The 13,782-nt window shown below is 37.3% G+C and overlaps 1 protein-coding gene and 1 long non-coding RNA gene across 2 annotated transcripts in view; one reads left to right on the top strand and one right to left on the bottom strand.

Moving 5' to 3' along the window:
• LOC118009354 overlaps positions 1–212 on the top strand; it is a 32,589-nt gene extending 32,377 nt beyond the window's left edge. Inside the window, exon 3 of the long non-coding RNA XR_004678894.1 lies at positions 177–212. This is a non-coding gene — a long non-coding RNA (uncharacterized LOC118009354). The remainder of the gene's footprint in view (positions 1–176) is intronic.
• Positions 1–13,782, bottom strand: part of DIAPH3 (diaphanous related formin 3) — a 485,828-nt gene that overhangs the window by 68,522 nt on the left and 403,524 nt on the right. The window lies entirely within an intron of this gene.

Below are 13,782 nucleotides of genomic sequence, written 5' to 3'. Positions count from 1 at the left end.
CCCCTTGAAATTAAGCCATACAATAAAATGTCTTGCTTGAAAAAGCGTATTAGTGAAGTGGGACACAGGTATGTAATTGGAGCTGGACCGAAGTATATATAAAAAGCTACATTTTAACTTAGGGAAGACAGCTATCAAATACAATACTTGACGTTAGATCTGTTTCTTATTTTTAGGTAAAGTTTTACTTAATAAGACACTCTGCTTTGATGAAGAATGGATTAAATGGCAAGCTATGAAACATGGAAGTTATGAAAAAAAGCTGAGCCTAGGCAAACTGGTTAAATAAATGAAGCCCGTCGTCGGCCACTATTGTCTCCGGTGACATTCCAATGCAGGTACTGCTTTCTGTCCCGCTGCTCATGGCCTTCCCACTATAGGCAATCCTTTCTTTCTTTCTTTTTTTTTTTTTTTTAAGATTTTATTTATTTGACAGAGAGAGACACAGCGAGAGAGGGAACACAAGTTGGGGGAGCGGGAGAGGGAGAAGCAGGCTTCCCGCTGAGTGGGGAGCTCGATGCGGGGCTCGATCCCAGGACCCTGGGACCAGGACCCGAGCTGAAGGCAGATGCTGAACGACCTGGCCACCCAGGTTCCCCTATAGGCAATCCTTTCATATGAAGTCCCCTGAGATTGGAACGTCTCCCTACATCTCCTCTTCTGGGTGTTGGAAAAAGCTCTTTACCGAGCCATGCCATTTGGCTCTTGTTGGCTTTTTTCCCCTCCCTGGAATACAGACATGACAGATGGCATTCCAGTAGCCAAAATGGACCAAGAGGCAGGCTTGAGATTAGAAGCTAAAGGAGAGAGATAAAGACAGAAAGGGACAATCCCTCATTTTTGTCCTTTCTAACCTAGGCCTGACAGAATGGCTCCCATGAAGAAAGATGGTGAGGAGGGTTGTGCCTGTCATCAGTGAGGTGGTGACCAGCGAACACATCATCGACGTTCGCAAGCCTGCCCCTTGGGCGTTCAAAGAATTTGGCTCTTTAGACTGGAAACTTAAAGTGTGTGCACATATGCATGTACTCCCCTAACCAAACCAGAGCTCACTCGAAATATTCAAGTCTCTCGATAAACGTTTACTCTTTGGTTTGATTATTATGTACTGTTTAAGATTCTTTAAGTCTCTCTTTGTCAGAAAATAACGATCTTTCTATCTAGCCCTTTTTAACCTTTTTAACAAAGGTTAAAACAAAGGTTAAAAAGTTTTAACAAGGGTTAAAAGAGAAAAAAAAAAACGACTATGATTGACAGTCACTGTGGGCTCTCGGTTTTTGTGATAAAGGGACAGTTGCCTATTACAATTTGTGAGGTTTACCTGTCCACTGTGGGTAAGGTTGTGTGATTTAGCAAAACAAAAATGAAAACAGTTAAATTTGAATTTCAGATTGACAACTGTTTCAGAAAAACAATGAATACTTTTTTAGTATCAGTATATCCCATGTAATATTTGGAACATAGTTATATTTAAAAAATATTTATGGGACATACTGTGATTAAAAAAAGTATTCACTGTTTATATGGAATTCAAATTTAACTGCCCATCTTGTGTTTTAACTAACAATCTTAATTATGGAAAACCCCTTGCAAGCACTACGTCTGCAGGGTGATCTTCTTACACTGAGCTTAGGTGCTGCAGAGTTTCCTAAGGATTTAAGATACCCAACTTCAGGCTGAAGCAAAGAGCTCAGTGTGCATAATTTATGGCATTTTATATAACAGGAGATAAAGAATAAATGAAACTCTTAATTGGCCTCAGACTCTTGCTATTTCCTGGGTTTTGCTTTCTTGAACCTAGATCCAAATACGCTCTTGCCCCAGGGGATGCAGCACACATTCTGGCATTCTATAACCATGCTGCTTCCTTTCTTCCCCCTGGCTGTCAGGAAGCTCAAAAATAAGTCACCGTATTGCTTCTCAGTTTCTTCTTCATCCTTTAAATAGACAAGCCACTTCAGATTCTTTTAAAACAAGAGATGGATCGTACAATATTGATTGAATCAAATGAGCTGGCTTTCCTCTATGGTGGCCATGGATAACCAGTGAAAGAAACAGTTCTAAAAATGACACACAACAAATCACCTTCCTAATTTTTCCACCTGTGGGGAATAAAACATAACGATCATGCTACTTGAATAGTTACAGAAGTTAGAAATTCGGCTATCCAAGTTTAGAAGCAGTGTAGTATCCTACACTACTGTTGTCTGTGATGAATGTATGCCCCAGAGCAGAAAAGCTATTCCAGAGTTTCAACTTTTATTTACCAAGGCACGTACTCTATAACGCAGAGAAGAGAGCAGTATCAAGCAATTTCGTGTTTTTATTTGTTAAAAGTGCTCTTCTGTTAAAGTATGAGAAGTGAAAATGTGGCTTAACTTTGAAATGTAATATATATCTGGAAAATAACATAATTTGCAGCATAGTTAAGTTTTGCTCAAGTCTGGAGAGATCACACGAAAAACTCTCAGACTAGCAATTTGCTGACTAGAAAATCACTATATTTTCAATCAGCCTAATATGGCAGTTGTTCTTCATAGGCAAAGAAAAGCTAAGGAAGACTTACAGTCTGTAGATATTTGGCATAGGTTGGCAAAATTTAGCTGCTAGCTTTCTTCTTATCCTTGTTATCCGTTTTCCATATGGGACTTATTATTATCAACAAGGAGAAATAATAGAGGCAAACAGAAGCAAGAGGAAAGGTCCGGACTAGCATGCATTAACTGCTTGTCAACTATGGTTTTCTTAATGAATTGCCCTGTTGCTCTGTATCTCACTGATTACAGTACAACAGCTTTCATTAGTCACTGCAAATAAGACTTAGTGCCACCTTATTTACATTCTATTGCAAATAATTAGCATCTCATATTAGAATCATCCAAGGCACTTCTGAACTTAGCAGGACTATTTGACATCATCCAATACTTGATTCCATCCTGAACAAGCTTGGAAACAGATTCTGGGCTTTTTAGTTACAACGGTGTCACCAATGAATTCTACCATAGCTTAAATTCCTGCCAATATTGTAGCTGGGGATATCAAAACGCTGCAGTAATTAGACCTTGCAGGCCTGACTTCCCTAGTCATAGAACTGTCACAGAAGGGGAAGAATTGATATTCAAAGTTTATAATAACTCAAACCTTTACAATTATTGCTAGAACACGAAAGCTACCATTTTGAAAGGCAGAAAGCAATTTAAGAAAAAGCCTTATTACAAAGGTAAAAGACGGAAAAAAATGGCATCATATGCTTTGCTGACCGATGCCCTTTCTCTGCTAAAAGTTTATAATTACTTATTAAGACTCAAATCTGATTATTATTAACTTGGTGAGAAACTATTTCTTTTGAAAACATAGCTGCCACATTTAATAGACTGTAAAGCCCATTCTATTACACAAATTAGAACTTTATGAGTATTCTAGAATGAAATATACAGATTTGCATATATTATTTACATAACCAAATTTATAGAATTTTGTACAAAGCCAGTTATTTCCATCCCTATATAATGTGTGTGTGGGGGGTGTATGGACCTACATATGTACATGTAATTCTTTGTATGAAACTGATGTTTTCTCCAGCATGCATGTATAATAAGACAGGAATCAATGCATCAAGTAATTCTGAATTCGTTTGACTATGTTGTTCACAGATAAAACGAGTTAATCTGAACATAACACCTCAGGATAGGGTAACTATCAGCAGCCCCCCAGGCAATGGCTGGGTCCATCCATACACCTGCTCTTATTTCCCTGACCTTTCCATCACTGGGCTCTGTACCATGTGTATAGATCCCGATACATCCTTCAGGACCTCATGAGATAGTTGAGACTCCTGGCCCAGCTAACCAACTCAGCCACCCCTAACCCTTTAGCTACTACTTCTGTTTCCACTTAGTCACTGATCGAACACCTATCTCCAAATGGCTGATCTGGTGGCCCCTTCCCTCACAAGAGCAGTGACTGGCTGACTCTTCCTGCTTCCGTATTTCAGCTTTCAACTAATAGTTAATTATTTTCATTAGACATTTCAGAAAAACAGGCAAATAGATGTTAAAATGAAATATAATAATAATAATAATTAGCCCAAGGTACAAAGAGGTAAATACAAACATATTAAAAATAATAGCGTGTAGGATGTTGGCTAAGGGCTCTCAGAAAATGCAGGAGATTAGAGGTTAGAAATCAATGATGATAATAAAATCTACTCAGTTGATAAAGGCCTTTCATACAAATTATCTTTTGTATGAAAAGATCGAAGGCCTTCTTCTTTCACATTAAATGTTTTATTCCTTACCACATCTCTCAATGGAGGCAGTGAACTAGTTCTATCTGAAGAAAGCTCTTCAAAAACAAAGCCAACCCCTGCAGGTTTCTTACTAGGTCAGTATGACCTGCAGGAACAAAGGGGTGTTTATTCTCCCCTGGCAACAGCTAGGTGGTCAAATCCAGGCTATAGTTCTTCAGGGGGATAGGCTGTTGTTTAGGAAACTGGGATGATAATTAGGTCCTCTATCCATGAGGTCACATTGGACATAGTAAACAATTATTTGATATCCAAGGAAGAGGACCATTAGAACTTGTCTGGGGCTAATATACAGTCCGCCTCCTTTCCAAATGTCTGCCTGAAATGAACCAGGGAATTTGGAAACTCTTCTAGGAGTCCTTACCCTCATCCATCCATCTTAAGAATATGGACAAATGCATGGGTTTGAATCCCACTCTGCCATTTTTATTAGCTTTTTAACCTCTCTGTGCCTAAAGCTTCTCATTTATATATAAATATATAGAAAATACCTACCTATATATAAAATACATATGCCTTATGGGATTTTTGTGATAATGGAACAAGTTACTACACATAAGGGCAAAACGCTGCCTACATGCAGTAGGAGCTACATACATGTTGGCTGTTTTTTCTACTGTTAGGAAGATGTGATGTAGAGAAAAATAAATCATTGTAAACTTAAGAACTTATAAAAGGAATTTCTTATCCAGTTGTTATTAAAGAGGCCTGGCTGTGGCCTTACACAGCCAGCCTACCATCTCATACACAATTTGACATGGAGCCCTAAGGCTCCCATTTTGGTCTCTAAGAGTCTTCTCCATTAAAGAAAGTGTCTGTGGAGGGTAATTGATTCCAAGTTCTGCAGCAAGGGAAAAAGACAGTCAAAAGGAGTTTGAGACATCTTGTTGCCCAAATGTATGGACATATTAAAAAATAACTGGGATGGTGTTACAAGGACACAGAGATTTGAAGAGGGTTCTTACTGGATGAGCCAGACAACTGGGACATCAAAAAGAAGAGAGACATTTGTCCTTTGTGAGTCAAAATATACCATCCTACTTTCTTGTTTGTTGCTTTATGTTGTAGTATCTGCTAAGCCCAGGCCCCCACCGGTCACTCTTTTTTTTTTTTTTTTTTTACTTTAAGTTTTTGCTTCTTTGTTTTCCCATTTGAATTTTAGAATTAGCCCTATCTATTTTTAGGTAAACATCTGTAGCTACTTTTAATGGTTTAATGTTGTCTGATAACTTTATGAACTAGAATTCCTGGAATTAATTAAGAAAAAGCCCAAATAACACAAAGATAGAAAACGAATATAAAGAAACATAAGATATATATAAAAAGAAAAGATAGAAAAGATACTGGTAACATTAGTTGACTCTAAAAAGAAACTGTATAAAGGATAGGGTAGTATCAAATTTTTATAAATTTTAGTTTGAACCATAAAAATGTATTATCTATTAAAAATAAATTATAAAATGAATATAATCATGGTTTACTGTAACCAGGTAAATATGTATAAAACTAATTAATTACAGCATACATGCCATTTAAAAAAATGTTACTATTAGGACATGAATATAAAAAAAGGTAATTATAATAGGATGTTCAATTTTTTACTAATTTACTATGTAGGGGTGTATTGATACTTAATGGAGAAAAGCCAATACACTTATGTAGATGATTTTTCTCTATCTGTATAAGCAGAAAAGCATATACAGAGGGACCTATAAATAAGGAACATAGTTTCACAAAAGTAGGATATATTGTAAGAAGTAGGAAGAGTTCCAGAGAAGGGATGTAAGAGGTCAAATAAACAACATCTTGAGGGGAGAGCTGACTATGCTTCCTGAACCCCTCCTAGCTCCCAAGGGAGTTGAAATCTCTGCACTTATTACAAGATACTCAGAAGGCACGATATATACACGCAGGTAAACAGCCTGTGGCTGAAATGTTCTTGTGGGGAAGAAAAGAAGCATCAGGTTTCCTGGCAAGGTGTGGACTTTGGAAGTTCACCAATGCAGAATGGGAAGCTTAACTGTAGCCAGTGTAGAAGCTCAATAAACATGGCTCAGGATCGGCTTACCTTCGAAGGAATAAGAGCCTATGTAAAAATCAGCCAGTTACTTAGAATGGTTGGTCTGAGATCATATTGTCTTTCTGGTCTGGTAAGATTGTAGTAACCCTGAGCAGATAGAGAGATAAGAGTTGGAACTCCAACATAAATCAGAAAAAAACTCAAATATAGAAGCAATCAATAGTGAGGGGCGCCTGGGTGGCTCAGTTGGTTAAGTGTCTGCCTTCAGCTCAGGTCATGATCTCGGGGTCCTGGGATCGAGCCCCATGTCAGGCTCTCTGCTCAGCAGGGAGTCTGCTTCTCCCTCTCTCTCTGTGCACTCTCGCTCTCTTGCTCTTTCTAATAAATAAATAAAATCTTAAAGAAGCAATCAATAGAGATTAGAAAGGACTTATTGAGTAATACATGCTGTGATGGTTCAGGTCAGTTTTCTGTGTGTTTGTGTATGTGTGTGTGTTGGGGGAGCACACAAAAATCAATGGACCATAAAGGGGTAGCATGAGATCTTTGTAGTAATGGAATCCTATGCTGATTGTGATAGTAGTTACACAAATTTACACGTGATAAAATTGCACAGACTTATACACACATACTAACACACATACACAAATGAATGTATGGAAACTGATAAGATCTGAATAAGGTCTGTGGAATGTACCCATGTCACCTTGCCAGTTTCTCAGCTCTGTACTAAAGTTATGCAAGACATTTCCATTGAGGGAAACTGGGTGAAGAGTCCATGGATTCTCTTTATATTATTAAAACAACTTCTTGTGAATATGATTTCAAAATAGCTTAAAAATATTTCAAGTTACAGCAAATACTATGAATCAAAATAAAATTCAGATGGATCACAGAATTAAATACACTTCTTAAAAATGAGAGGAAAATTTAATTGGGCTCTTGAGCAGCCATTGAAAAGGACCAGCACAAGGGGCCCACACAACTGCAGACAAATTTTATGTGGCCAGAGTTGCTTTAAAAAAAGAGCTAACATTTTAAATTGAGGGATTTCACATAAAAATAGAGATTTCTGGTTTTTCATGGGAACCAGAAGAACTGGCACCCCATGTGGTGGCACTTCATGGGAACCAGAAGAACTGGTACCATGTGGCTGAAATGAGTGGCACCTCCCTACAGATGGAGGACAGAGTCTCCAATTCCCTTCAGCCTCTGCTTGGGTGTCCATTTCCAGTTGGTGTCCAGTCTCTAGTGCTATATTACATTTTGTCCCTACTCTAGCAGGACGACAATCTTACATCCTCATGTCTCATAAATCTGGAAGTGCTTGAAAAAATTATAAATGGAAAACATTGCATTTGACTACATAAGGGGCACAATTTAAAAATACGATAAACTGGGAAGAAATGAATACCTCTTGAATTATTATTATTATAAAAGGAAAAATTTAGGGCAGAAATTCATCAAGATAGAGTCTGCTATTTGTTCTGCTGCTCATACATTTAGCAATCCCAGTAAAGTATTCAAAGATATCAACAGGAAGGTAAATATAGTCTTAGTGAAAGGTCAAATGAAGTTGGAGTGAAAAGTTTACTGTGGTAGTTGAGAACGTGAGCTCTAGAACCTGACTACTGGGATTCCTCCTTATGCTAGAAGTTATAGCAGCCAGTTCCTTATCTCGTTGAGCTTCACTTCTGCCATCTATAAGGCAGAGATCTGACCACTTGCTTCACAGGGATGTGTTGATCATTAAATGGGATATATGAGTAAAACTCTTAGTACAGTTCCTGGCGCCTGGTAAGTACCCAGGAAAAATCAGATAGTGTTATTGCTGTCCGCATAAAACTAAGCTCCTTATCTTCCCTACAAAGACCACTGTCCTTGTGGTCCCAGGCTACTCTTCTGACTCCTCCATTCATTCATCCTCACTGCTCAATTATCACCTTTTCATCAACATCACTCTTCTGTTGATTCCTCTAACAAGCCCAGATCTCCCCTGCCTCTGTTCCTTCAGTATTGCTCCTTCCCGGCTCTTTGATTAGCTGTCACCTTCTGGGGCCTCCCTTCACGCTGTAGCTCCAATGTCACTAAGAAAGGCTCCAGCTGATTATCACGTCTCATTTATTTTCTTCACAGCACTTATAATAAGCTGATATTTCTTTTCTCTATCTACTTGCTGTTGCAAGAGAAGGTGGAGCTTGTAAGGTCCATAAGGACAGGAATAGTAGAGCCCTAGCATCTACAAGAGACAACCCTGGGAGCTACACAATGAACATCTACTGAGTGAATGTCTCAGAATTAAACTACAGTACGCTGATGAAGAAACTGGAGATTTTATGTCCAAATGCAAATCATATTTTGAGCTTAAACGTTTAACTCTGATTAATGTCTCATAAAGTGAAAAAGAAAATCCAATCATGTAATTATATTAAGAAAGAATATTCGGAACACCGAGACAAGCAAAGCACAACAAAAAAGAATGCCATTTTGATAAATATTAAGCAATCTAATTAGACAGCTACCATACCTACTTCTGTATAACATTTTTGACCTGCAAATTGTGCCTTCACACAGTAGAGGCAGCTCTGTAATTACACCGTTCACTGTAGTTAAAAAGCTTAGAAAGAGAATGAGCCAGTAAATCAACGCAGAAGACATAATTGCCATAATTGCCATATTCGAAGACCATTCAAGGCTGCTTGTTATCTATAGTCCAATATAGCTATAGTTTTATATATATATATATGTATGTATAAAGGAAATCAGCAAGAAGAACCAAAAAGTCAGGTTGTTCAGCTTTTCATAGCTGAATTTTTTGTACCTCAATTTAGAAAGATTTCTAGCTTAGTTTCTGCTGGTTTCACTTGAATTTAAAGATTTTTTAACATCTCGATGGTCTTTACTGATCATCTGTCAGAATCCTGGTGGAAATATTTAAAAGCCTGTTGTTTTGAAAACTTATCTACTATGCTAAACTACATCAAATCTTTGTGGGATATTAGATTAATTTAGAACAACAGCATAAAGTTCTCGATATAGCCAGAGTGCGTTGATTTCCAACTTTGATCTTCATTGTTCTGTAAAACCCGATTTGTCATGTTTTCATATCTGCACAGAATACTATTAAAACACCTTCCTAAAAAGGTCCTTTTCTGAAAAATATAGTCTATGCTTTTCCATTTCTTCCAAATTTAGTTCAAATATTTTGTTTATAGTCTTTTTAGTCTATCTATATTCTTCTCATTAGTATAATCTAAGAATTTATTTGCAATTCTATTTGCTATCAGCTGGTATTAAGGGGAGTGATTTTTTTTTTAAATTTTATTTTATTATGTTATGTTAATCACCATACATTACATCATTAGTTTTTGATGTAGTGTTCCATGATTCATTGTTTGCATAAACACCCAGTGCTCCATTCAATACGTGCCCTCCTTAATACCCATCACCAGGCTAGCCCTTCTCCCGACCCCCCTCCCCTCTAGAACCCTCAGTTTGTTTCTCAGAGTCCATAGTCTCTCATGGTTCATCTCCCCCTCCGATTCCCGCCCTTCATTCTTCCTTTCCTGCTATCTTTTTTTTTTTTTTTTTTTAACATATAATGTATTATTTGTTTCAGAGGTACAGGTCTGTGATTCAATAGTCTTACACAACTCACAGTGCTCACCATAGCATGTACCCTCCCCAATGTCTATCACCCAGCCACCCCATCCCTCCCACCCCCCACCACTCCAGCAACCCTCCATTTATTTCCTGAGATTAAGAATTCCTCATATCAGTGAGATCATATGATACATGCCTTTCTCTGATTGACTTATTTTGCTTAGCATAATACCCTCCAGTTCCATCCACGTCATTGCAAGTGGCAAGATTTTTTTTTTGATGGCTGCATAATATTCCATTGTATATATATATACCACATCTTTATCCATTCATCTGTTGTTGGACATCTTGGCTTTTTCCATAGTTTGGCTATTGTGGACATTGCTGCTATAAACATTGGGGTGCACGTGCCCCTTCGGATCACCACATTTGTATCTTTGGGGTAAATCCCTAGTAGTGCAATTGCTGGGTTATATGATAGCTTTATTTTCAACTTTCTGAGGAACCTCCATACTGTTTTCCAGAGTGGCTGCACCAGCTTGCATTCCCACCAACAGCGCAGGAGGGTTTAAGGGAATGATTGTTAATGATGTAATATATTTAATTGTGTTTGTCCTATTTACATTTTAGTCTGTAAATTCCTCGAGGGTCTGGAACTTAATTTCTGTTCTGAATAGGAGACTGTGGTGTTTGTATTTTCTTCTTCTCTTTTTGTAACAAAACAGATCTCTTAGTTTCAGCTTCAGTTTCTTAATTAGTAAAATGAAAGAATTAGAGTAGAATGATATTTTCTACATTTCAGGTCCCTATCCACCAAAGCTGGCATTATATATTCTTTTGTAAATGGAATACAGTAGATTAGAGTAGATCGGATTAGAAAATCAATATATTACATAAAGTAAAGGTAAAAATTCTGCAATTTTTGTCTTCGGATTTTTTGGGTAGGTGCAGATATATGTACTGGGTCTTGATGTATTATTTTTTTTAAATGTGGGCTGAAATCAAAAAAGCTTGAAAGCTTGAAAGACTGGGGATAGAAGATCTTTAGTTTCCTTCAATATCTACATTCTGTGATTTCTAAGGCATTCACCTAGGTGTTAACCTTTCTTCTTATATCATTGCTCATTAAAGACTACTATGGAATCACATGCATTTTTACCCAAAGGAGACTACTAAGAAAAATTCTAATACATAAGCACATTCATGATAAGAAAATGTTCATTACGGGGCACCTGGGTGGCTCAGTTGGTTAAGTGACTGCCTTCGGCTCAGGTCATGATCCTGGAGTCCCGGGATCGAGTCCCGCATCGGGCTCCCTGCTCGGCAGGGAGTCTGCTTCTCCCTCTGACCCTCCTCCCTCTCATGCTCTCTGTCTCTCATTCTCTCTGTCTCAAATAAATAAATAAAATCTTAAAAAAAAAAAAAAAGAAAATGTTCATTACGGAATAAAACCTGAAAGAAGTAGATTTCTAGCAATTTCTTTTTCTCAAAATAGAGTCAGAGCTTAATTTTCATTAAGAAGTTTTAATTTGAAACACCTTAATCTAACCACTGAGAAGACAAAAAAAAAATCTATTGAAAAGGTAGTGTAACTAGTGTGTCCTGTTGTCTTATTCTAAAGTTTGAAATAAAAATATCCTGGAAGGTTTCTGGGAGAAGTCTTTATAAAAGGAAAATACATAAACTTTGATGAATTCATTACAGATAACATTTGAAGAAGGATGTTCAAGATAGGAGGGTTTAATTATACCTAATCTTCTATATCTTCACAGTCCTTAGGTTTCGCATATATGTTTGCTTAGGAGAAGAAAACCCCAAGCACATATTCATCCCAATCTCTTTTCACCATCAACCTTAACAGGTTAAAGTGCTGTTCAGAGGGGACAAATGTGTGGGATAGAGCATGTCACTTCCCTATCCAGCACCATCACACACATCACTAAATGAGCACAGTGCTCTTTCCACTTGAGCCTTTCCTAAGCCAGTGCTCCAGGAAGCCAATGCAAGTCAGTAAGTTGTTGAGAGGAAACTTTCTCCTTTTCTGGCCCAGATCAGAATCCATCTATGTTAGAGAACTTTGACATGGAGACCAAGTTACCATTACATACACACCCCCCGACCCTTGTACGTTCACTTGACTGAAACATACATGCATTCAGAAATCTGGTTTGATTTAGGTGACAATGAGTCATGATACAGTCTATTAAGTCTAACCTTTTATTGTATTCATTCCTGAAGTGGTTTGATTTAATAAAAACCCAACTGAACTCAAGAATCAAGGTCATTTATGAAAGTAGATATCTAGTTCTTACGTTCTCCTTTTTGACGTTCCACTTTAAAAGTCACACTCCCATCAAAGAGCTTAGTAATGGAAATGACACATAATATGTGCTGTTCTACGTGAAAATAAATATAAGTATTATTTATGGACAACAGAGTCATCGGGGTGAAAAAAATAAAACGCACAAGGCTAGTCTATTCAACAAAAAGCATCTTAAAGCCTAACTGTTAAAAACAAACACCGAATTTTCTCTTTGGCTCATCAACATCATCACACATCAAAAGTTAAAGTTTCTGAATTGTTGAACTGGTGAGTAAATTTGCCCCTTGAAACCATCTGACTTTGGCTACAAGGAGTCGTGTCACTTCCTCTTCCTGTCAATGTCCTGCATGGCTGAGTTGCCACAATCCGCTTTGGGCACGAAAGCTCAAGTCATTTGAAGCCATCAGATCAATTGTAACAGCCCCTGCTGTCTTACACCGACAACCAGTGATTGATAAGAAACCTATCTGCTTTCAGTTCTCATCTGACAGCAACAAGCCAGTCTGTGCCTGCTCTTACTGGCATTTGCCATAAACCAATAGCCATTGCATGCTGCAGAGAGGGGCCGGCCACTCCTAGCCCAAGTAGTCTCACTTTATTTTCAGATTTTGAAAATGTAATTATTAAGCAACATCAATGCCAAAAGTTTATTTCCTGAAGTATCGGATGTCACATTTAAGTAATCACATAACTTAATGCCACATAATGTTCCTATTCTTTAATTCGATTTCCAAATGCCTAAAATGTCACTAAAACTTTGAAAGAGAAAACTGTACACTCTGGAATCCTGTGATCTTACATTTAGTAGAGAAAAATGACATTTCCTTTCAGATTATTTCAGATCTGCTGTCACGTTTTTAACTGTTTCAAAATATCTTGAAAAAAGAGGATTTTATTTTACCATTTGGGAAAGTCATTGCAAAAATGAAGTAAAAACTTCAACGCAATATTGTAAGTATTAGTCATTTACCATTTGGGAAAGTCATTGCAAAAATGAAGTAAAAACTTCAATGCAATATTATAAGTATTAGTCAATAAGCATTTAATATTAACTGCATGTAGAAGAATGTACTTTGCAGATAGGAAAATAGACAATTTTCTGAAAAAGATACGTATGGACTGAGACCAGTACACTTTATCTTATGGAGATGAAAATAACACCTTAGTCATGTGCAGGGAAAGAAAATAACAAACACTGATCTAATTTGCAGAAATTGGAAAACACTTTGAGAGTCTGTAACACCTTATTTTGCAATTTTCAACATCAAAGAATACTTAATAAAAAATCTGGATACATTTGACATCATATTAGGTAGGATGCTAACTTAGGCAGGAATGAATGAGTCTTGCAGGGATCTTGCGCAATAAGAGTAAAACAAAGATAAGTCATAATAACATAAAGCATTTATACCGGGGGAGAGGAGATGGAAAGGGAAGAAACATATATTAAGCATCTGCTTTGTAGAAGGCACTCATATGGCCTTTGTATACATGATTTCATTGGCTCCTTAAAACTCTAAGGTGGCATTT

The sequence above is a fragment of the Mirounga leonina genome, unplaced genomic scaffold (assembly GCF_011800145.1).
Source record: "Mirounga leonina isolate KUSES-001 unplaced genomic scaffold, KU_Mleo_1.0 Mir_127, whole genome shotgun sequence".
Lineage (NCBI taxonomy): Eukaryota > Metazoa > Chordata > Mammalia > Carnivora > Phocidae > Mirounga > Mirounga leonina.
The sequence above is the reverse complement of the archived record's forward strand: the minus strand, read 5'-3'. Positions and strand labels throughout refer to the sequence as shown.